Genomic DNA, 24,461 nt, shown 5'->3' with positions numbered 1-24,461 from the left:
CTTTTTTCCTTGAGAAAAGACTTTGGGAGAGTTCTATAGCTAGTGGAAAGGAAAACGAAATGGAAAGTGTAGGACTTGTAATTGAAAAACAATGAACTACGTGTTGGAAAGTACGGAAAGAAAGTACTGGACTTGTGTTAAACATGGTTGAAATACATTATACATGAAATTGAAATTGAATATCAAAGTGTTGTATTGTGGGGTGTGTTGAACATGGTTTGCATGTTAAGCCTAAATACTTTATTTATAGAGCTCTTCTTGCAACAATTTGGAATTGGCAATTTCGGCAGCGGTTATATTTTCCATTTGGCAAATCTTTGAATTGCCAATTGTCCCACAACCCAGTAGCTTTCTTCATATTCGGAGTTCTTCTCAAATTTCTTTTAATGCACGTTATCCATAATCCCAAGCAATTCCCAATTGACGGCCATAATAGTTGAATGAAGAAACTAAAAACTTACTCTTGGCTTGGTCACATGCTACCAAGTGTCCGATGTCTTGGTGGTTTCCTTCTTATGCGTAGAATCCTTCTTGTAACGACCCGAACTAGGTGGTCCGAATCGCTGACTGGATTCTTAACCGAACCCGAGGACACACTATGGGCAAAGCAGTTATTTTACAATATGAGAGGATAATTTGTCATTAAACTAGTCAAATAAAGTTTAAAACAAACATTCTAGTCATTCCATGACATTTCAAAGAGGCTCTATAATCATTGGACATGATTTCCCAAAAGTGCCCTTACTCGATTCAAGGGAAATTCTGACACTGTCCCACTAAAACAACCATTTATCTCAACATGAATGGATTTTGAATATGAGATTGGTTTCATTGGAAAGCTAACTCAAAATCCTTAAAAATGGACTTAAGAATGACCCTATTTGGGTTCAGAACAAAGAAGTTATGACCGCACGAAGTCAAGTGATCCAACTTGTCAAACTGTGAAAGCCAAAAGGTACACTAGGGGACTTGAACAAGTTCAAGGACCCTAAACCGGTTCAAGAAGGGTAGTGTGCCCAACCGTGAACCAAATACACCCCTTGAACCAGTTCAGTGGGGCTGAGCTAGTTCAAGATGATCAGAACCTTGAAAAATGCCCCAAAAAGCTTAAAATTGTGAACTTGTGCATATAGGCACCCCTTTGGTCCCATGGTGACCTTATTTAAAGTCTAAACCTGTCCTGGATCATATATTTGATGGTGTATAAAATATAATTAGGCATCCTTACATTCAAATAAACCATAAATAAGTCCATTGCATCATTTAAAGTCCAAACTAGGTTTGAATACCTCAAAACATGGCTGTGTGATTATACATGAAATCAAATACTAGAGGAGCCTTTACGAGTACATGGAAAAGCTCAAAATAAACTTGTAGCAAATTAGTTACATGGCCTTCACAAAAATAACATTCTACATCAATGTTTGCAACATCAAGATAGATTAAAGACCTAGTCTACAAGAGAGGTTCTTTAGACTATCACAGGTGGTGCTGTGGTCACCTACTATCTCCTTTCCGGTTACTGAAAAATGATAGAAATGGGGTGATCGAGCACAACAGCTCAGTAGAAAGTGCCGAAAACTCACTCCTTGATGATCTCGTGAATCCACACAAAGCATAGGAAATAAAGGAAGGGATCATACGCATTAGGAGAAATATCAAATTACCAAAGCAAGTCCAATAAAATCCTTAAATGCAATGCCATGCAATGCAATGTCAATGAAATGGAATGTCGCTCCCCATCTCCAAAACTATTTCCATTCATCATTTCCAAACCATTAATGTAACTCGGCCCATGATAATTTCATGGCGCTACGAGAGAAGGATTGGCTAACTATTCCTGACTCATGATAACTCTATGGCGTTATTTAGGGCCCAGGTAACTCAACCCCGCTAGGGCAATCTCCCTAGTCCCCCCTAGGTTCCATTAACACCACGGACCCTAGGCAACTTCTAGGCGACTGATTTTCGCAAACAACTTTCCAAATCGTTTCCTTTTAAAGCCATTTCCCCAAAGACAAGTTTTCTTTCCTTTTCAAAACCTTTGTCCCTTTTTCCTTCCCAATGCCTTATATGAATATTACATGCATTTCAGTGCTATGAAATCCCATAGATTTAAACCGCCATTACATGACATACTTGGGAAAATAATTAACACAACATATATCACTCCTTCAATTCATCAACTATAACAATTTATGCATTTAGTCCATAAGCAATGTCAATTTAACCAACTATTCCACAATAACTCACATAAGCACACATTATAACACATTGAAGACATGTAGAGCATGTATATCATCAACTATACAACCATATTATCTTAAATATATAAAACATGTAATACTTTAATTCAAGCATCTATCTTGCAACAATTCAATTAACAAGTTTGTCAACACATCACCACACAAATAATTTACTACCATGCTTTACATATGAAGAAGTCTAATAACCATCAGAAAAATATCATAATTTAACATGCTATAAACACAATACAAGAAGGATAACTCACAAAAAACCAAAGGTTGTGAGGTTTATAGACCCCTACCTCAAATGGATGAGAAAAGCCCCAAGTAAGCCCTAATTTTGAAAATTCCAAAGTTGCGAAATCAAAATCGGCTCAATCAACTTGTAGCCCTCATTGTGCTCTTTAACTTTGCCTTCAATGGTAAGGTCCAAATCTTAGTGAAAGATGATGAAAATAAGGCTTAAAAGCCATGATTTTAGAGAGAGAAAAATGGTTTTTAGAGAGAGAACGGAAGGCCATGAAAATGGGGAAGAAAATGCAGAATTTCTACCTGTTGGCCCTTGTGAATGACTTTAGGTCATGTGGGGCTCACTTGCCTTAAAAAATTCTATAATGCCTTATTTGTGTAAATATATATATATAGGTATAGGTATATGTATAAACACTAAACATGCCAGACACATACCTCTAAACTCATAGCAATATGAATATGCATCAAATAATGATGTATGAATGTAATGACCCCGTAAAATAATCCCATGCACGACCAATCCGGTTGCAGGTCCCACCTGGGACATTCCGGCCCGAAAAACAGAAAAATGTCGAAATGGTAACCAATGCATTTCTAAGAGTCCTGAACTCAAGGAAACACTCCAACCAACACTCTAAACACATCCGGCACACCCCACTGTGTTCGGCACGCAAAACGAGAAAAGACCAAAATACCCTAAAAAAAAATCAAAAAATTCTAGAAAATGGAAAATGGTAAAAATCGAAAATATTACACTTCCCTTCCTAAAATTTTGAACCACATATATATTATCCATATATGTATCCATCACTATATATATGTATATGTATATGCTCATTCCTTTTAGTTTTGCTAACTCCTTCTTTAGTTGAACTTTCCTCTTAGCACGTCTCCATAGCACCAAGTATCCAACAATCCAACAACTCCGTGTTGCATACATGAATTAAACATAATATATATATATATATATATATATACACACACATGTGTAAAGACGCACTTCCCCGTTATTCCGATTGACCATTCACGTTTCCATTTTGAAAGGCTTACTTTAATTTAGCATGAAGATTCAATGAACCTGGACACTCTTTCCATAACGGTTGCACGGTTTTTGGAACATTATAACAAAGTAGGAGAAATTCTAGAACCACATTACCACCTTCCTCCATTACTCGGTCAACCAATCTTCAAATATCTCGGGAGTTACCATGTGGCGGTCGTATGCCACATAGGTACATGGCATCATTCGAATGGCTCCCTCTTCAAAACCCTAATTATAATATGGTAATGCATGTAGAGTACCAAAATTTTCTTTTCTAGTTCTCACATAATGAGCATAATATGGCAAATCCCATAGAACTAATCACGTGTTATTCTTTTATTGGTTTATACACCATAGTTCCCTTTGATCTAATTTTACCAATTCCACGTGGCAACGGCAAAGTAGTTACATGCATTATGACTTGTATTACCAAGGGAGGTTGCATGTATAGTAATGTCGTGCAATTTCTTTCTTTCCAGGTTGTTAGAATATTGATCCGATGTGGCAAGTTCCACTAGAACTCACCATATATTTGCTTTCTAAATTTGAGTTCATTAATGCTTTTCTCAAAATTAATCTCATCCTCGTCGTCTTGGATGACCTTTGGAGTTATCTCCAAATGTGACATTTCCTCCATTGTGTGCTTTAGTGAGCGAAATTTGGATTTATATCCGATCATATGGCTTGAGCATCCACTATCTAGAAACTACTTGTCGCTTGAAGATGATGACCTCAGACATACCTGTAAAATAGATCTCAAGTGACTTATTTTAGTACCCATTAGAGTTTGGGTCCATCTTGGTTAGATGCATGTATTCCTTTAACCACCTAAATTTAGCTATTTTTTTATTAACACTTTTAGTTGATCCTCAAGTATATAATGAATGATGAAGTTAAAATTGGAGTCCAAGAAATAGAGAACAAATAGAATTAGGACAAGAACCGAGACAGTCAAAGTCAAAGTCAAACCCAATGGAGAATGCTAGTTCAGGGGTCCACTCCTTCCATCACCACCCGACCCGGTTCTCTCTCTCTCTCTCTCTCTCTAGACTCTAGTTCACCGTCCTGACTGCATTATTGTTTCTGTTCTCAGTTTCCCAATCACCTCTAACTCTTACTCTGACCAGAACACAGCACAACACCACCCTCTCTCTGTTTTGGCCTATAAATGGACCTTCCATTCCAACTGTGCTCTCTCATCCTCTTCCTTCACACTTTCCCAACACCACCAGAGACACAGATAGAGATAGAGAGAGAGAAAGAGAAGAGTTACCCACGTACATTTGCAAGTGCAATTTCAGAGGGGTAGAGAGAGAAAACGATGATGATTCTGGGGTTGACTTTCTTTGTCTCTCTGTTAGGCATTGTTCTTCTTCATATTTTGCGATACAGGAGCAAGATAAATCGCCAAAAGAAAGCTACTAGTAGTACTGCGTTTGAGATCCGGGACAACAGAAGAGAATTCTGCCCGGACAAATCTGACGTCATCATTGTCGGAGCTGGGGTTGCCGGTGCCGCACTCGCTCACACCCTCGGAAAGGTGAGATTAATTTCTACCTTTTCCAACTGTTTGTTTGCTCGGAAAATACTTGGATGGAGTAAATTTTCTTATTTAGTATACAACTTGTATATATAGAACAATTTTTGGAGATGACATAGACTGGTTTATGTAGTAGTTTTCTATATATGTAAAAGCCCTTCAATTCAATTTACTACTACATTCTTGTAAATTTTTTTTTTTTGCTACTTGTTGCACTCAGGACGGATGACAAGTTAATGTGATTGAGAGAGATTTGACAGAGCCTGACAGAATTGTTGGTGAACTGCTACAACCAGGTGGATACTTGAAGCTCATTGAATTGGGCCTTGAAGGTATTCATGCGTTTTAGAGTTTATTACAGCCTAGCTAGCTCCTATTAAACTTAATTGGCAATTGGTCCTGCCTTGCCTGCTCTTCTTTATCTAGAGACATTATTGATTTGGCTGTGAAATATATCTAAAACACAAGCATCCACTTCAACTACAGATTGTGTGGAGGAAATTGATGCCCAGCCAGTATTTGGATATGCTCTTTTTAAAGATGGCAGAAGTACTAAACTGTCATATCCCCTCGACAAATTTCATTCTGATGTGGCTGGGAGGAGCTTCCACAACGGGTGCTTTTCCCAAGTAAGTGTAATTTTTTTCTTTTCCTTTGGACATTTCTTTTCTCAGTGAGTTTCACCTAATTATAATTTTTTGATGTTACTTGTTTTTGGTTCCATTTTCCCTTTTTGACATGGAATTTTCTATTTAGCATACGTCTTGAGCAAGGAACAGTGACATCCTTGCTTGAAGAAAACAGAGCTTTTAAGGGGATATGGTACAAAACTAAGACTAGTCAGGAGGTTAGAGCGTATGCTCCTCTTACAATTGTTTGCGATGGCTGCTTTTAAAATTTGCGAGGCTCTCTTTGCAACCCTAAGGTACGTACAGCTCTGAATTCTTTGTCTGTTGTTCAAACTTTCTTCCTTTTTCACTAAAATATTTCTGGCCATTATTTATATTCTCTCAATTTTATTTACATATTTTTTGCTCCAGACCCATGAAATAAACTTCCCTATTTTTTGAGTTCCACAGGTGGATGTGCCATCTTGCTTTGTTGCTTTGATACTTGAGAACTGCCAACTTCCATTTCCAAAACATGGGCACGTTATTTTAGCAGATCCGTCACTCATCTTATTTTAGCAGATCCGTCACTCATCTTATTTTTGCTCCAGACCCATGAAATAAACTTCACTACTGAGATTCGCTGTTTGGTTGATGTACCTGGTCAAAAGCTACCTTCTGTTGGCAATGGTGAAATGGCCAACTATTTGAAAACCACAGTGGCTCCCCAGGTACCTATAGATAGTTTCTTACTACACAATTTTTAGGTTTTTGAAATATCATATATGCCCTATTATTGTGGTTATTATTTACTTAAAATTTCATTTCCCCATCTCATTTTTATCTTTTACCTTGGATTAATTGAATATGGCGCTTGTATCAGATACCACCTGAGGTGCATGATGCTTTTATAGCTGCAATTGAAAAAGGAAATATTAAAACAATGCCGAATAGAAGTATGCCGGCTGCTCCCCTTCCTACCCCTGGAGCCCTTTTAATGGGTGATGCTTTCAACATGCGTCATCCTTTAACTGGTGGAGGAATGACTGTCGCACTTTCTGATATTGTTGTATTGCGAAATCTTCTTAAGCCGCTACATGACCTGAGTGATGCAGATTCTCTGTGCACATATCTTGAATCATTTTACACCTTGCGCAAGGTAAGCTAAGTTCATATTCTGGTGGTGTTATTCTAACATGAAAACACTAAAAGTTCCAAAGCAAAACTAATTAAGTGAAGGAGAATGCAATAGTCATAATATATAGACATTATAAAACTTCTAGATTCGATTTTTTCAAGTGGTTTTGGGTGGAGGGTTAATATTAATGCTCCAATAGATTCTGATCTCCATTTCTTGTTCCCATATATATTAAGAACTGGGGTAACTGAGGCTTTTCCTAGAGTGCCAATTTTATATCTCATTTATTTCTTTAACTGCCCAAAAAAATTATTGAAATGAAAAACATTGTGTATCAGAGACTTTTTTTTCTCACTCTTTATCAACAAGGTAAGTAATTCTTTTTTGACCTGACAAGGAGAGTTAGTAGTTAGTAGGGTTAGGGAAAGGGGATTCGAACCTAGGATTATAAGGTAGGGGGCACTTAAGACCTGATCCTTTATCATTCGAACAACCCCGCCACACCTAACATGGTATCTAATTATTATGTTTTGCTTTTTCACAGCCAATGGCATCCACAATAAATACTTTGGCAGGAGCCCTATACAAAGTGTTCTGTGCATCCTCTGATCAAGCAAGTAAGGAAATGCGCCAAGCATGTTTTGACTATCTGAGCCTTGGAGGTGTTTGTTCGACTGGACCTGTGGCTCTGCTCTCTGGTCTAAACCCTCGCCCGCTAAGCTTAGTTCTCCATTTCTTTTTTGTGGCTTTATATGGTGTTGGTCGTCTGTTGCTACCTTTTCCTTCACCTAAACGCATGTATATTGGAGCCAGATTGATTTTGGTAGGTAGCTGTGCTCTTCCTTATGGTTTATGAAATACAGAACATGCTGTCTTCTCTTACGTACTATGCCTTAATTTCACCTCTGTTATGATCCATGTAGGCTACAGTTAATTTTTGAGCATTGATACTGAAGATGCATTAACTGAAAGATCAATTTTTATTTGTTGATTGAATTATATACAGAGAATTCATGAGCAACTTTGTGTTTTAGGGTGCATCGGGTATCATTTTTCCCATCATAGAGGCTGAAGGAGTTAGACAAGTGTTCTTCCCTGCAACCATTCCAGCATATTATAGAGCTCCTCCTCTATAATAAATATCAGGCTGACTTATGCTTGATGCTTTTATCTTAACTACCTTCCACAGCTGATAGCGACGGAGATATATTTGTATTCTTATTTCTTCCATTGTAGAGGAATGCTGGGAAATTTTTGAATTTTTGTGACAACTGGAAACTGAAAATCAAATGTATCAATGTAAAGTTCTCTTAGAAATGTAAAAAGTATTTCTTCCAACTTGACGTTCACTGTGCTATATACATTACTAATGGGCATCTTCTTACTTCGTACCAATGCCTGAATGAAAATTGTTCATAGTATCGTAGTCTTCATACTATTGTTCATAGTTTTAAAGATGTGAAATGTACGAAGTGCTCTAGTCGAAACAGAAAGAGTGAATTTTAGCAATCAACTTGTTGCCGATGTCTTTCGTTATGTGCCATAAATTATTTGAGGAGAGTGATCTTGAAAACCAATAAAAATTACAAAATTAAACCCCCATAACAAGGTAAAGTATACTATTGTATTATAAGAAGCATTGTGACAGTTGTTTGAGAAGGGTAAAAGCCCAATAATGCATCCAAGAGGAACTTAAATCTGGTCTGATATAGGAAGATACAAACAAAGTCACTTTCATCAAATATCTGAGTTTTTGAATCAACTAAGTCAAATAAAAATAAAGTTTCTGATTTGATATGAAAATTGTGCCTTCTATGAGGATAATACTCAAGTTTGGCCGGAGAGAACTTGATTATATCATCTATGTTGTGCCTTGACATTCTACAGTAGATTTGTTATTAGTAGTACAACTTCATAGATGAGTAGAACTTCTAGTGCTATCACTAAAAAGTAAGAACTGTTAGGGAATTTGCACAAATAGTTTGAAAACACTAGGAACAACTATACATTCAATGAATAGTACATCAATGAATAATATATTCATATTAAATCATATGGTTTATCTAGAGGTTTGCGAAGTACTATTCCTTCTGAAAATAAAGGAAATTTCGTGCATAGGACTTGGAAGGAAAGTTGGATTAAAAAAGAATCAAACAGAACAATGTCAGGACTCTTGAAATCGGTTCCTAAAGGGCAGAATGGAGTTCTCTTGAATCTTAGCTTCTGGAACCGGTTCCCAAATCCAGATAAAGGTTCCTACTTGACATAATCCAATTTGAACTTGGATTTTCTGTTTTTGGAAACCCTGGAAATATACCTTATAGGTATTTGCATCCTAAGTGGGAAACGATGTCCTAATGCTTTGTTCTTTCCTTTTCGATGATAAACAGTACTTTCCCCTTCTAAACAACCTTCGACTCTATAGAATATTCAATCAATTTTAATTCTCAGGAAATAATCACAATACGAATTTTAACTTGCAAATTTTAATGAAACATTTAGAAATTAATCTAGCAAGTGCAAGTGTATGTGTACAATCCATCTCATCAATTTTCAATCAACTATTAATAAATCATTGTCCAAACCATATTGATCGAAAAACATCAAGATAAAATTGTCTTTGAACAATTTTTCTAAGTAAGGTGGATTTCACTCTAAAGAGCATAATGCAATTCCCTAATTCAACTTGTCTCCACTTTTCTTTTTACTCATTTAGCTCCACTTCAAAGTCTAATGGAAGCTTTCGAACACATCTCAATAGGTAGCCTTTTCCAAAATAAAGAATTCAGCATTTTTCAAAATTTTCTTTTCTTTTTATGCTGAATATATCATTTTTTTTAAGCTCCTATGTTTTTTTTTAAACAATAATCTTTATACCTTTTATAATCAATATACCCTAGTCAACAATTCAAAGATTTTTAATCAAAATTTTCAAATTTGGACTACTGCACAAAAGGTTATGAACTTAAGAGATTCAAATCTAAAAATCCCTTAATCAATGCAAATCAACTTTCATTGTATAGATTACAAACCAAGAATCTAATTTTAATCAAAAATCATGTGTCACAATTTGCATTCAAAGATAGATCATAAATTTAATGGAATAATTTTCTTAAAATATTTAATGAAGACTATTTTGAGAAACTCAAACCTAAACCAAACCCTAGCAAGTGATCCAATGGCAACAAAATTTTCTTTTAAACACAAGCATGATCACTGAATTTCATAGGACTCAGTTTGAAGGTGAAGTCCTTTTGTTAATGTGACAACCCGGATTTTTAGAGCTTGATTTTTTTATTTTTAAGGATTGTTAAAATTGATTACAGTGGAAGAGTAACCATTTTTGTTTCACTTTCTGTGTGTCAGTGAGTTTGGTGATTTTTATTTGGTTAATGTTTTATTCATGCTACTGATACATTTTAGTGATAATTGATATGTTAATAAGGCCAAAGGCAAGTCATTAATGATAGGTACGAATCCTAGTTGGGTGATGGGTGTAATTGATCCGATGGAAGAGATGAGATGTCAGCCGAATTGGGAAGATAAGATAGAGATGAGAATGGGTAGGTGACGAAATTAAAGAGAAAAGAAGAAACAGAAAAGAAAGAACAGATTAGAAAGGTGTTTTGGTGGGTCCCACTATGATATTGTGTTGCCAAAGTTCATTGGATTTGGGTTGTTCACGTGGCTGATTGGGTGTTGTTTGTTAGATAATGATGAAAAAAGAAAAAGAAAAAGAATGAAATGACAAGGAGGAGTAGGTCAACTGAATGAGGAAAAGTAAGAAAGCTTGGGTGGCGGGGCCCACATTAGATATTTGATATTTGGTAGTTAGCTGTGTGTGATGATGTGTCGGTACAAATTTCCTTTATAAATTTGTATTAGCTTTGTGACCTTGGAATGTTGTAGAGATATAAAAATTAGAGGTGGGACATAGTGAGATGAGAGTTGCAGAGAGAAGCTGAGAGTTGCAGAGGAGTTCGGGAGCTTGAGGACTAGGTGATCCAGTGAGGAAATTTTTTTTCAGTGTAGGGTTCTCTATACCTTGAATGGCATGGGGTGGTTTTGCTTCAATGGTTTTTATTAAATGCTTTAATTAAATGCATATGTATTTTGTTTATATACACACATGAATATGTATATTTTGTGAAGCTATTTTATTAAACCTCCATGAAATTCTTGTTATGGTTTTCCTACTGGGACATTCTACCTCACCACCCTCCAGTTTCAGGTACCAAAGATGAACATAGATTGCTAGTTTCGGGCTTAGGTGGAAGAGTCGGAGTTGTAGGATTTTATTTATTTATTTGGAGAATTTTTGTGTATATTTGAGGAAATTGATTTTGCATAAAAGAGGACATCTTTTTTTTATTTTTTTTATTTTTTTTATGATCTTGGGTGTATTTTGATGCATATGGATTTGTATAAATTGAGGATTTTATTAAAAAAATTCGAGTTGTGACAGGAAACTTGTTCCATGGACTCAACAGGCACATAATTGATCAAATCTGATTTTTTGATCCAAACAATTCTCACTCCCATTTCCTGAAATTCTCTTTTTTTTCTTTCCCTCTTTCTTAAGCAAATTTTCAGCTCTAGAAATTTTAGGTGTCACAACATTCTTTTTCCTCCTAGAACGCACCTTTTTCTTAGCATGAGAATTTTGATAATGAATTTTAGAAAACTTTTTTCTTTTTCTTATGAAGGTATGAGTTATTCTTATATCCATTCTTTCCACAAAAAGTGCAATGCAACAATTTAGGCACATAAGATATATCAGAATGTGATGAATTAAGCAAACATGGTTTAGGTGTAACAGCAGTGTAGTGACTTGAACCCATGGGTCTGAACCGTTAACCGGGTCCTTACCCAAACCCAAGGTCAACTAGGGGTACAATCGTCATTTCTTACATTAATGGGTCATATTCAATTCATCACAAGGTTCAAGGTGCTCCAGAATTATGGCTTAGAAAGAGAGGATTATAGTACTGGCCAAAGGGGAAGTGTCAACCGGCTGATGGCCCTTGGTCGGCCAGCTGAAACTACATGGTCGGCTGACTGACTGAGGTAGTTGGTCGGCCGAAACGATTCTCAAAGTTGTAAACTCTCGAGACTTTGCTGTAGTGGCTCCTCGGCCGACTAAAAATGGGGTTTGGCCGGCTGCTGAAGGAGGGTCGGTCAGCTGATAGTGAGGTTTAGCCGGCCGAAAGAAGGTTTCCTGGGATTCAACTCTCTAGAATGCCAAAGAGTACACTGTCAGCCGGCTGATGATCCTTGTCAGCCGACCGACAGGCCCTGGAAAGCTAATATCTGCAGCAAACAACACTAAAATGACTAGGCTCATTGTGAGCCAACCTGCACAAGACTTGCTACGTAGCCAAATCCCAATTTCACGGTGATAGAACAGGACATAATACAGTTAAGAGGCATCTTTAATTGGTCAAATATAACTTTGTTTCCCATTTATCATGAAATACTTACATAGTCCCACTTTACTTTAAAATACTATCAAGTGTCTACTATCAAGTGTCATAGTTACAATACATGGCCATGGTTTGCAAAATGAATACACTTTACTAAGGTTTGAAATTTACAAAAGAATGGGTCCAAATACACAAAAACCACAAAATGGATTTCTTGTCCTCCTTAAGCTTGTGAAGGGTTGGCGTCCACTACTTCCCTTCTTAGTCTTGAAAAATGTTAAATGTAATGGGGTAAGCAAATTGCTCAGTCGGTGGTGCCTAAGACACACCTCTTGTGACCCCGTGAATCCAAATAACGAATATAAATGTAGAAAATGGGATCATGCTTTACCAGGGAAATACAACATCAATATCATGTCCAAATGAGTAAAATGGTGCTATGAAATGCAATACTATTCTATGTCGCTCCTTATTTTCAAAATCATCTATCACCAAGTTTTTTTGGGTTTAAGCCGCGGTCCACCAAAAGTTTGAAAAGATCTTGCGCTAAAAGTGTGAGTGTGCAATGTGGCCAAGTTTTAAATTTATAAAAGTCACTACTACCTCTAACTAAAAATATAGCTAGCGTGAGTAGGGATCGTCCCAAAGGATTGTGGGTACCGTTGCAATGGAAACAATATATAGGGTTAGCAGGTCGAGTGATCAAAGATTGGTTGGATTGATTGATTAAGCTATTATGCAAATGAAATTAAAGTAAACAAAATTCAATGTTAATAAAGTAGAAAAAGTTATAGAGGGGAGGACTTGGGGTACTAGAGCTCACCACTAAGCTTGACTTCACTAGACACTAGCAATTGTATATTAATGGGGAAATTGACTTGTAACTTATGTCTGTGTGTGACATTAATTGAAACTAGACATGGATGGCAAATAAGCAAAGATTGTCAAGCCAAATCAAATAGAAGGCACAACCTATCAAATGAGACCAAAATCCACTCAATGAAACCACAATTTATGTACACACAACTATCTAGAAACATATTCCTAATGCATTCATAAGTATGGAACACCAAGGAACAAGAGTAGATTGTCCATCTATCTATAAATTTAAAGCAACTACACTACATCTACACTAAAGACATGAAATTAAACTAAGTAAGCTAAGGGTGTGGTACAATCTATCAAGAAACAAGTGTGAACCATCAAATAAATTGCAAGAGTGTTCAATTAAGCTCTACGTTTTGACCATCTCTAGATTAAGTTCATCCATACACATAGACATGCATAAACTCCACTAAATCTAGAGAAAAGCACATGAATCATCAATTCTAGCATACATAGACATATGGTTAGAAGTAGATAATCAATTGAAAACATTAATCCATATACATCAAGTAGAAACCACAAGATATATATATAAGTCCAAGATCAAAACATTGTTACAAATAAATCCCCAAAAATATATAAAGAACTAAGTCTAGGAAGCAAACTTAGGGGCTACTCTAACCCTAAGTTGATGTCTAGCCACTCATTAAAGTAGTTATCCAACCCTCAAGGGTTATCACCATGGTAGGAATGACCTCCTTCTTGATGGAACCCTAGAAGAATGGAAGAACTCCCCAAAAATATGTAAAGCTTTCTAATTTCTAGCCTCCTCTCCAAGATAAGAAAAATACTAGTTATGTTGAATGTTACAAGTTATCAATAACAACTATGTTCTAAAAGTGGCTCTCAATCCTTAGATAGGTAGGTGAAATGTCACCCCAATGGTCCAGGCTCATACACCAAAGTCCCTCAATGATTGAACCATGAGCTAACTTTTAATGAGCTGGAATCTATTTTTTTCCGGACTTGAGGAAGTTCGATCGATCAAACTGTGTTGACATCGATCGAACTTGGCTCAGATCCATCGAATGCTGCATAGATCGATCATCCTTGGCGGCGCCTTTTTGAATAAAGACAAATCTCTGATATATTTTTGGGAAGAAGACGAAAGTGGTAGGTGGGTGGTAGGTGTGGATAAAATCAAATCATTTTGATCGATTTGGAAAATGTTGGATCGATCGAACTTGTTGGATTCTTTTGGATAAGGATAAGGGCTTGGATCCATCTTGAATTGTTTAGATCGATGAACTTTCGATCAATCGAAGAAATGCTGAGATCGATCGAACATGCTGAATTTCCACACTTTGCTTCATTTAGCTTCCACTTTGCTCCTTTCTTCCATTCAGCTTGAGTTAACTTCTTTAATGCTCTTATTTGGCTGAATTAACTTATTTTTGGGATAAGCACCCGAAAAGGGCAATAACACGAAATTAGTCTAAAACAGGAAAGTAAGATAGATAAAGGTCCTAGAATACTTAAGCTTAAGGGGTTTAAATGTGCACTTATCAACGCTCATCATGACATCGCCACCAATGGACCGTCAAACACTATCCACACCAGAACCTCACATACGCTACTCCGCAACACCCACGCTAACCAAAACCAATTGGATAAAAGCACAAAACACTCATAACCTACAAATACAAGAAACGATCACACCCATCGGACACCGCGTCCCGTTCTATCAAGAGCCCGTAACTTCCAAATGAAAACCTCTATGCTAAACGATGACATTAAATCACCCATTCCACCTTTACCTTTCAAGGTTGCACTCCATCGAATACCATGCACACAAGACCCGTGACCTTAGTTATAGCAACTCACCGACTCATTAAAAGGAATGGATGCCTATATGCCAACACTGCTCTCGTTGGCTCTAAAGACTAAGCCGTCTACAATCGCCTCAACTAGTGCACAATGCCATCACCTACCTGACAACATACAACAACACTTATAATCTCTATTCCATCCTCGAATCATACCAGAAACCATTATGCTTATCAATGCTAAACATCACGTCATAATGCCTTTATTACCACTCATTCGAAACAACAGTTCAAACCTATCACCCCACCAGACCATCAAACCACTACTAAGCGATTCTTCCTCAAACATCCTTAAGACAACATCACCATAACTGATAAGTGCACAAAACTTATTATTTTATACTTTATAATAAATGATTAATTAATATTTTTTATTAGATAAATGTTCTTATCCTTGTTTTTCATGTTTTATAGGGGGCTGATTTCGGAATAAGAAGAAAAGAAACAAAAATAACAGAAATGTGGGATTATACGATCAATCAAAGTCAAATTAAGAAATTACCTTATCCATTAAATTAGCAAAGATCAAGCTAAATTGGAAAATATATCAAGACAGATTGGAAAGCACGTTAAGTCAAAGATCAGACTAAATTGGGAAGCTGCAAGATTTTAGGAAGATTTTATTTTATTTTATTTTCACTTCTGTAATTAGAATTTTCTCCTCCCGATCGTTCCATTCTAAACTCTATAAATAGGGACATATGTAGACGAGGTTGAGATACATTGTTAGTGAGATAAAATAATAAAAGTTAGAGAGAAATTTTGTCTTCAATTTATTTCTTATAATTTTTGTTATGAAGATTCTTTTTATTTCTTTATTTTATTTTTTTATTATGCTGGCTTAAACACCCCTTCTCAAGGGAGTGATGAAGCCACCATGGCTGAAATATAAGTAAATTTACTTTAATTCTTTTATGAAATTTTCTATTTAGAGCATTATTTTACTCTTCTATTCTGGGTTCTTATTTTGATAAATAAATTAGAAAGAGGATTCTTCGTGTTTGCCAATTAATGGTAATTCGGCGAATGCCTATTTCTATTTACCAAAGATATATCAGATTATGTAAAATATGTTCTCAAGCAATTATTATTTCACGCTATTATTTTCCTTCATCTTTCCAAGTTGTAATTGGACTGGTGGAGTGATTTTCTTATAATAGGAAAATTTATGTACAAAGAAATAAACAAATTTATTTATAGGAAGCGGTGGTGGTGGATTCTTTCTTTGAGATTTTTCTTATTATTTGATTAGAATTTATTTTGTCTTATTTATTTATTTTATTTTTAGTTTATTAGTAATAGATCAATAAATTGTTTTAAAAGTTATTCTTCCTTAAATTTTGGTTTTAATTTTGATTCACGAGTTTAAATCTTGTATGGTTTGACCCTGCTTATTCTATACCATCTTTAATTTAGTTTTTGCAGGTTTTCCTTATTTTTGCACGAAGTGTAGAAAAACAACGATAGAATCCATAATTCGACACTCGTCAAATGGCGTCATTGTCTATGTGTTTATGCCCAAGTGGTTGCAGGTTAACAAACGTTTAATTTGTTATTCTAGTGATCCTTCACTCTTTGAGTTAGAGAAACCTGTCCTGCTGTTTTCAACCACCCATTAATTTCCAATGGCTGAATCTAAGACTTTGAATGATTACTTTGCACCCATTATAGCCAACCCACCCAATTACATAGTTCTCCCTACAGCTAAAGCACCCCAGTTTGAGATTAGACTTGCTATGATCCACCTTTTACCCAAATTTCATGGCTTTGAAAGTGAGCAACCCTATATCCATTTAGGAAAGTTCTTAACTATTTGCAACACTTTCAAAAACCAGCATTTAAATGAAGAGGGTGTCAAATTGCATCTCTTTCCTCTATCCCTAAAAGATAAGGCTACCACATAGTTGAACTCCATTTCTCCAAATTCTATTCGATCATGCGATGAACTTGCAAAGAAATTCATGAACAAATTTTACCCCTTGCAAAAGACAAAGTCAATGAGAGATTCCATAAGCAATTTTAGAGGGAAAAATGAGGAACAATTTCACCAAACTTGGGAGCATTTTCATGATTTAATTCTTAAATGCCTACACCATGGCTTTGATAAAGCCCAGCTAGTTCAAGTTTTCTATAAGGGGCTTTCACCTATGAACTGAACCATGATCAAGTCTATGCGCCAAGGTAAATTCAAGGCCCAAACCCCTGACCAAGCCTACACATTCTTAGAAGAACTAGCTGAGAATGCCCAAAATTGGAATTCGAATACTGATGAATTTTCTAGGAATGACCAAACCAATAAAACATCTTCTTGGTATGAGATCAAACCTGAAAATGAATTAAAATCTGTGATGCACAATTTAACTGAAGGAGTAAAAGACTTGACCAAAAAATTCGATGCTTTTGCACTCATGTCCACAATGTGCAAATGCAATGTGTGTTCTAGTTCATCTCATCCTACTGAAGCATGTCCTATCTATTCTACCTCTGAACCTTCAGATGCTCAAGTGTGTGCCTTTAATACCTATAGGAGACTGATGACTAATACCTTTAGCCAAACTTACCATCCTGATACTAGAAACCATCCTAATTTTTCTTGGTGACAAAATTTGCCTGCCCAAAACTTAGGTGGTCAACCCAGTTTCCAAGGTAATTCCAATAGGCAACGTTAATCTCAAGGTTTGCTCTTTCCTTAAAGTCATTTCCCACCAAACACTAATTGAGTAACAATCGTGATCTCGCACTTGATCTCATGAGCAATTATGTTCCTTCTGTCCCACAGAACCAACATGTTTTCAACTATGAGGACACTCTGAAGATGCTTGCCCTTAATCTTGACCAATCAAATAAGGAATCTAATCAGAGAATTCAAAAGCTAGAAAGTCACTTTGACCTTTTGACTTAGAACTGACTATAATTCCAACAGTCCATGCAAAATCAGTTGAGTCAACTCACTTTAGTTTTGTCTGAACGACAAAGAGGTACCTTGCCTAGCCAACTTGAAATCAACCCTCAAGCCAAAGGGGTTCATCACATTGAAACTTCCTCTTCCACTGACCAATCCAATGGCCATGTAAATTCCATCATCACGCTTAGGTCATGGAAACAAATTGATAATAAGGTTGAGCTACCCACCCAACATGAACCTGAACCATCAGAGTCTCGTCTATCAAACCCTCCAAAAGCCAAAAAGGACCAAGATTCTCAAATTGATAATCTTACTCTTCCGTCATATGTTCCAGATGCACCTTTCCCTTCCCGACTGGTTAACAATAAAAAGGATTCGCACTAACGTGAGATCTCAGAAATTTTTCAAAATCTTCAGATTAATATTCCATTTCTCACTACCATTAAGCAAATTCCTTCTTATTCAAAGTTCATCAAAGACTTAGTCAAGAGGAAAACCAACATCCCGAAGGAAGCCTTCATAGCCCAACATTGTTCCTCATTCCTACATAACCAAGCTGTGGTCGAACATAAAAACCCTGGTAGTCCGACTATCACTTGTAGGATTGGCAAAAATTTTGACCAGGCCCTGTTGGATTTAGGTTCTAGTGTGAACTTGTACCTTTTTTTGTGTACTAAGAGTTAGGATTAAATAATTTGAGGAAAACCGATGTTAGAATCCAATTAGCTGATCGATCAGTTAAGATTCCAAGGGGTATCATTGAGGATGTGATTGTCAAAGTGGCAAATTTTTATTATCCAGTCGACTTCATTGTTCTAGACACCCAACCTAGTCAAGGTAAACAAATTCCCATCATTTTAGGTCGACTATTCTTATCTGCTGCCAATGAATTGATCAATTGTAGAAATGGGAATATAACTTTAACCTTAGGAAATATGAAAGTGGAAGTGAATGTGTTTAGTTTGATGAAACAACCCCCCGAATCGGATTCTATTGAAGAAGTTTGTCTCATTGAGTCGTTGATCGCTAAAACCTTTGAGCAATCCTACCCTAAGGATCCACTCCACCAGTGTCTAGCACATTTTGGTGCTGATTTTCATTAGGATAATTATATTGGTGAGGTAAATACCTTATTAGATTCCACTCCAATCTTTGACACACCCAAGTACCAACTCCACTTTGAATCATTGTCTTCACTAAATAACCCTAAATCTGAAACAGTGAAAGAGTCTCCTAAAGTTGAATTAAAGCCTCTCCCTGAGACTTTAAAATACTCTTACCTAGGTGAATCTGATACTTTTCCTGTGGTGATCGCATCTGACCTAACCAACTAACAGGAGACCCAGCTACTTGAGGTGCTTAAGGCGAATAAAGAAGCTATAGATTGGTCTATTGATGATATCAAAGGCATTACTCCTTTAGTAGTGCAACATCATATTCATTTGGAGAACGATGCTAAAACCTGTAGGCAACCCCAAAGGAGACTGAATCCTAACTTGGAGGAAGTTGTCCGTACTAAAGTTATAAAACTCCTTAATGTCGGTATCATATATCCAATCTCTAATAGCCAATGGGTAAGTCCAGTCCTAGTGGTTCCTAAGAAGTTCGGCATTATTGTCGTTCCCAATGATCGTAATGAGTTAGCTCCTACTCGTGTCCAAACAGGTTGGCGAGTTTGCATCTACTATCGCAAGCTCAATAGTGTAACTAGGAAGGATCATTTTCCTCTACCATTTATTGACCAAATGTTAGAAAAATTGGCCGATCAGTCATTTTATTGCTTCTTAGATGGTTATTCTGGCTATAATCAAATCCCTGTCTACCCTGATGACCAACACAAGACCACTTTTACCTGTTCATTTGGTACATTTGCTTATCGTCGTATGCCATTTGGCTTATGCAATGCACCCGCTACATTCTAGCGGTGTATGATAAGTATCTTTAGTGACATGGTTGATAAGTTTCTAGAAATTTTCATAGATGACTTCTCTATCTTTGGCTCGTCATTTGAATACTGTCTGCACCATCTTACTCTCGTGCTTTAGTGTTGTCGTGATACTAAACTCATTCTTAATTTGGAAAAAAGTCATTTCATGGTCCAAAAAGGAATTGTCCTAGTACCATATCTAGTGCCGGAATCAAGTTAGATAAAGTAAAAATTGATCTCATCTCCAATTTATCCATTCCCAAAACTGTACGTGACATTAGAGCTTTCGTAGGTCATGCTGGTTTCTATAGGCATTTCATCAAAGACTTCAGTAAGATAGCACGGCCTTTGACCCATCTTCTAGCTAAGGATGCCCCATTTGAGTTTACCGATGCTTGTCACTTTGCTTTTAAGTAATTAAAAACCCCACTCACTACTGAACCCATAATCCGGTCACCTGATTGGAACCTACCTTTTGAGATCATGTGTGATGCATCAGATTATGCAGTCGGGGCTATTTTAGGGCAAAGAGTTGATAGAGCATCCTATGTCATCTACTATGCTAGTAAGACCCTGAATGATGCCCAACTCAACTACTCAACCACTGGAAGGAATTACTGGTGATAGTGTTCTCATTTGACAAATTTTGCTCTTATTTGATAGGATATAAGGTCATCATTTATACAGATCATGCTGCGTTGAGACATCTTCTTTCTAAGAAAGATGCCAAACCTAGGTTGATACAATGGATTTTACTCCTTCAGGAATTTGACCTTGAAATCCGTGATAAGAAAGGCTCTGTGAATGTAGTCGCTAATCGTTTGTCTCGTCTAATTGTTGATTCAAGTAGCAATTTTATTCCCATCTCTGATTATTTCCCTGATGAGCAACTTTTTACGGTATGGTATCTCCTACACCATGGTATGCCGATATTGTCATTTACATTGTCACAAGTCAAACCCCTTCTACTTGGTCTAAGCAAGGGAGAGATAAATTCCTAGCTAATGTTAAGGAATATTTTTGGGATGACCCCTACCTGTTTAAGTATTGTCAAGATCAAATCGTCCGTAGGTGTGTCCCCGAGGTAGACCAAGAGTCCATTATTTTATTCTGTCATGATCAGGCATGTGGTGGCCATTTTAGCTTTAAATGGACCGCTGTAAAAATCTTACAGTTAGGATTTTATTGGCCCACCCTTTCTAAGGACACCCATACCTACTGTGTAGCATGTCCTAGATGTCAACTCTTAGGTAAGATTACTAAAAGGAATGAATGGCCCCAATAATCCATACTAGTGGTTCAAATCTTTAATGTTTGGGGTATTGACTTCATGGGACCCTTTATCTCTTCATATGGGTATACCTACATCCTTTTGGCTGTTGATTATGTGTCTAAATGGATAGAAGCCTTAGCCACCAAGATAACTAACCATAGGGTTGTGGTGAAATTCTTGAAAGACTTCATTTTGTCTCGCTTCGGTACACCTCGAGCCATAATCAGTGACCATGGTTCACATTTCTGCAATAAAGTCTTTGCTAGCCTAATGTCCAAATATGGGATCACTCATAAGGTAGCCCTATCTTACCACCCACAAACCAATGGTCAGGCTAAGGTACCCAATAGGTAGATCAAGCATATCTTAGAGAAAACGGTTAAACCCACAAGAATGGATTGGAGTCTCCGCCTTCATAATGCTTTATAGGCCTATCGTACTGCTTATAAGACCCCTATAGGAATGTCTCCATACTGATTAGTCTATGGCAAAGCCTGTCGAACTGGAACATCGTGCTTATTGGGCCATCAAGGCCATGGACTTTGATTATGATCAAGCCGGTGAGCATAGGACACTTTAACTTAATGAGTTGGAAGAACTCATAAATGATGCCTATGTGAGTTTGAGGATTTATAAAGCTAAGACTAAATTGGAATATGACAAACAAATATTAAGAAATGAGTTTTTCCAAGGCCAAAAGGTTCTTTTGTATAACTCCCGTCTTGAATTATTTCCTGGGAAGTTGAGGTTACGATGGTTTGGTCCATATTATGTACACCATGTTGCTAGTCATAGTGCCATTGAGGTACAAGATCCCAAAACTGGAAAGCTGTTTAAAGTTAATGCTCATCGTTTAAAACCTTTCCTTGAGTTTGAGGCTCACGTCATTGAGGAAATTTTCCTCGTCAATCTGGTCTATTCAGAATAATCTCTTTTGGGGGAACTTCCCCCATTGTGTCTGGCTGAAGATGTTAAACTTAGCACTCCTGGGAGGCAACTCAGCAGCTTGTGTCTATTCAGTTACCTTTGGATTGATTTTCGAGTCTTAACCAGTTGTATCTCACTCCTACTTGTGAGCTCCATCACTATTTAGTATTTGCATATGGTTATATTTTGTTTGGGGGTGCTATATTTGTCTATAATGGTTTTTCAATTGTTTTCCCTAACCTCTTTGCAGCAATTGTACTCCACATCAACACAAGTGAGGTAATATGTTCCAATGTTTCCCTATATGTCTCCACCTTTACTTCTCCATTTAATTTTCATATTCTTTGGTGCCAACACTAGGGAAAGTGATGTCTTTTGTTTGGTGGTGGGGCAATGCTCTTGCTTCTATGAAAATTATAAGTTGAATTGCATGTCATGTCAAATTTGGGAGAATTATTGTTCATGTATGATTGGGAATTGGTATTTTAGGGCAGTTTTGAATCTTTAATTCATGTTTTGGTATATGTGGTCCACATCATTGTCCAGTTTGACTATTGTTAATGATAATTAATCTCTAACGTACTTCACTTCTCACAGATGCACACTAGTATATTTTTGTGGGGTATATGCCTAACCTTATGTGATATATTATATGTGTTGGATACGAGTTAGTAGACCTTGAAAAGTAGATGTCCTTGGCATGATGATGGAGAAATATGCATGATTAGTTAATACCTTTCATGAAGTAACTGGACCTTTTGCCTCAATAAGTAGTGAGTGTTTGCGTCAAATAGTGGAGGGTTAGGAAAAAAATGAAAGTGTTGGTTTAGGTTTGAAGCCTAGTTGACTTGAGTTAATAAGCTATTTGGGATGTCTTTACACCAAATGCCCTAAAACCGTCTGGTTGGGAGTCATTAGCCTAAAGCTCGTTACATGGGTCATCTAGAAAGCTTAAGGGACTTAAACTACACAGTTTGCCATCTCTGAAAAAAAAAAAAAAAAAAAAAAAAAAAGAAGAAGAAAAATTCGCACGCATAAGTAAAGTCATGAATTCATACCTTGGGTACTCTAACTTGGAAGCGAATATTAATGAGTTGAAGCTATTGTGATGTGTAATATAAGGACAAAAGGGTAAAACACATAATTGGATGCTAGTTCACTTCAAAATGAAACTAGGGATTGATTGTTATTGGAAATATGCTGAATTGAACTTTGTGTGGGGACCATAGTATTATTGCATGTGATTAGAGGTTTGTGATTGCTTGAGAATATTAATCTTTCTTATATTCGACATAATAGCTAACTTGATAATGATGCGTATGCAATCTGTTGGTCCTTAAGATGTCTATGCCTATCTTGAGGTTTACCCTTTTAATGATAAAATGTAAGCTAAAGGCTCAAAGCAATTGGATATTAGAATGTTGATATATTGGGGTTTGATTAAGGATATACAAGTTGTTTCAAGCTCAATTATTTAGCTCATTGCTCACTGAAACATCAAGGAAGTCAATGCAGCCTTTGTATGTTGTGAACTCTGTGACAGCACTTATATTCTGCCTACAGCACTTGTTAGGGGCATTTTGGTCTTCATACATATTTCAATATTCATACTTCAATTGTCTGAAAAGCTACATTGTGTATGTGAGCTCAAATATTCAATGTGACAGACCAATTAAAGTTGCAGCAGTGTGCTTTTAATCTTTCTATCAAAAGGAATCTACAGGGGTATTTATGTAGTTCTGTGTGAAGCTATAAGGTTCTGACACGTGCACAGTGGTCTTGGAGTGAGAGTCTATGCCAGCTTTACATTTCTTGGAGCTCAAGATCATAAAGGCTTTTTTGGTATAGACATATATATATTGATTTTGTGAGCTGGTATATGCTTTTGAAGGTGAGTTGGCAAGGGGTAAAAAGGTCTTATCACCTTTACATTGTCAGAATATCTTTCCTCACGGATTGGAGGATCTCAGCTTAATCCTATCCACTAGTTTTAGGGCTGCATTAACAAGGATTTGTGTATAAAAGCAAAGCTATTGTTGCTGCTAGGTTTAAGGCCTGAAAACACATTCTCTATACTAGAAAATGAGGCTGTTCTTGAGTGAAAAATGTGAAGAGCAATTAAATGAATATCTCTGAGTGTTGATTCATCTATGTAAGCTTATTTTACTCTCAGAATCTGCTGTATGTTTATGCATTCTTAAAGACTCACAATGGAACAGTGCTGCTAAGGCTTGTATGATGCTGTCAAGGCTGCTATGGGAGGTTAAGTGATGAGGCCGAGCATGTGTATAAAATAATGCACAACACTTTGAGTTTAGAAATTAGTGTCAAGTGGGCATCATACTTTAAATTTATAAACCGCTTAACACCTATACTATGTAGTATGAGTGAGAAGGGATCATCCCAAGAGATTATACGTGTTGGAATTTAACTTCAACTCTAGCGTATCACAAGATTGCAAAGAGACAT

At 36.7% G+C, this 24,461-nt stretch overlaps 1 pseudogene; it reads left to right on the top strand.

Moving 5' to 3' along the window:
- Positions 1–4,858: 4,858 nt before the first annotated feature.
- On the top strand, positions 4,859–8,023 carry LOC132284152 (squalene monooxygenase SE1-like; annotated as a pseudogene).
- The last annotated feature ends 16,438 nt before the right edge of the window (positions 8,024–24,461 follow it).

The sequence above is a fragment of the Cornus florida genome, unplaced genomic scaffold, assembly GCF_030987335.1.
Source record: "Cornus florida cultivar Cherokee Brave unplaced genomic scaffold, ASM3098733v1 CherokeeBrave_3.0.0_Hap2_Chr11, whole genome shotgun sequence".
In the NCBI taxonomy this organism is placed as follows: Eukaryota; Viridiplantae; Streptophyta; class Magnoliopsida; order Cornales; family Cornaceae; genus Cornus; species Cornus florida.
The sequence above is the reverse complement of the archived record's forward strand: the minus strand, read 5'-3'. Positions and strand labels throughout refer to the sequence as shown.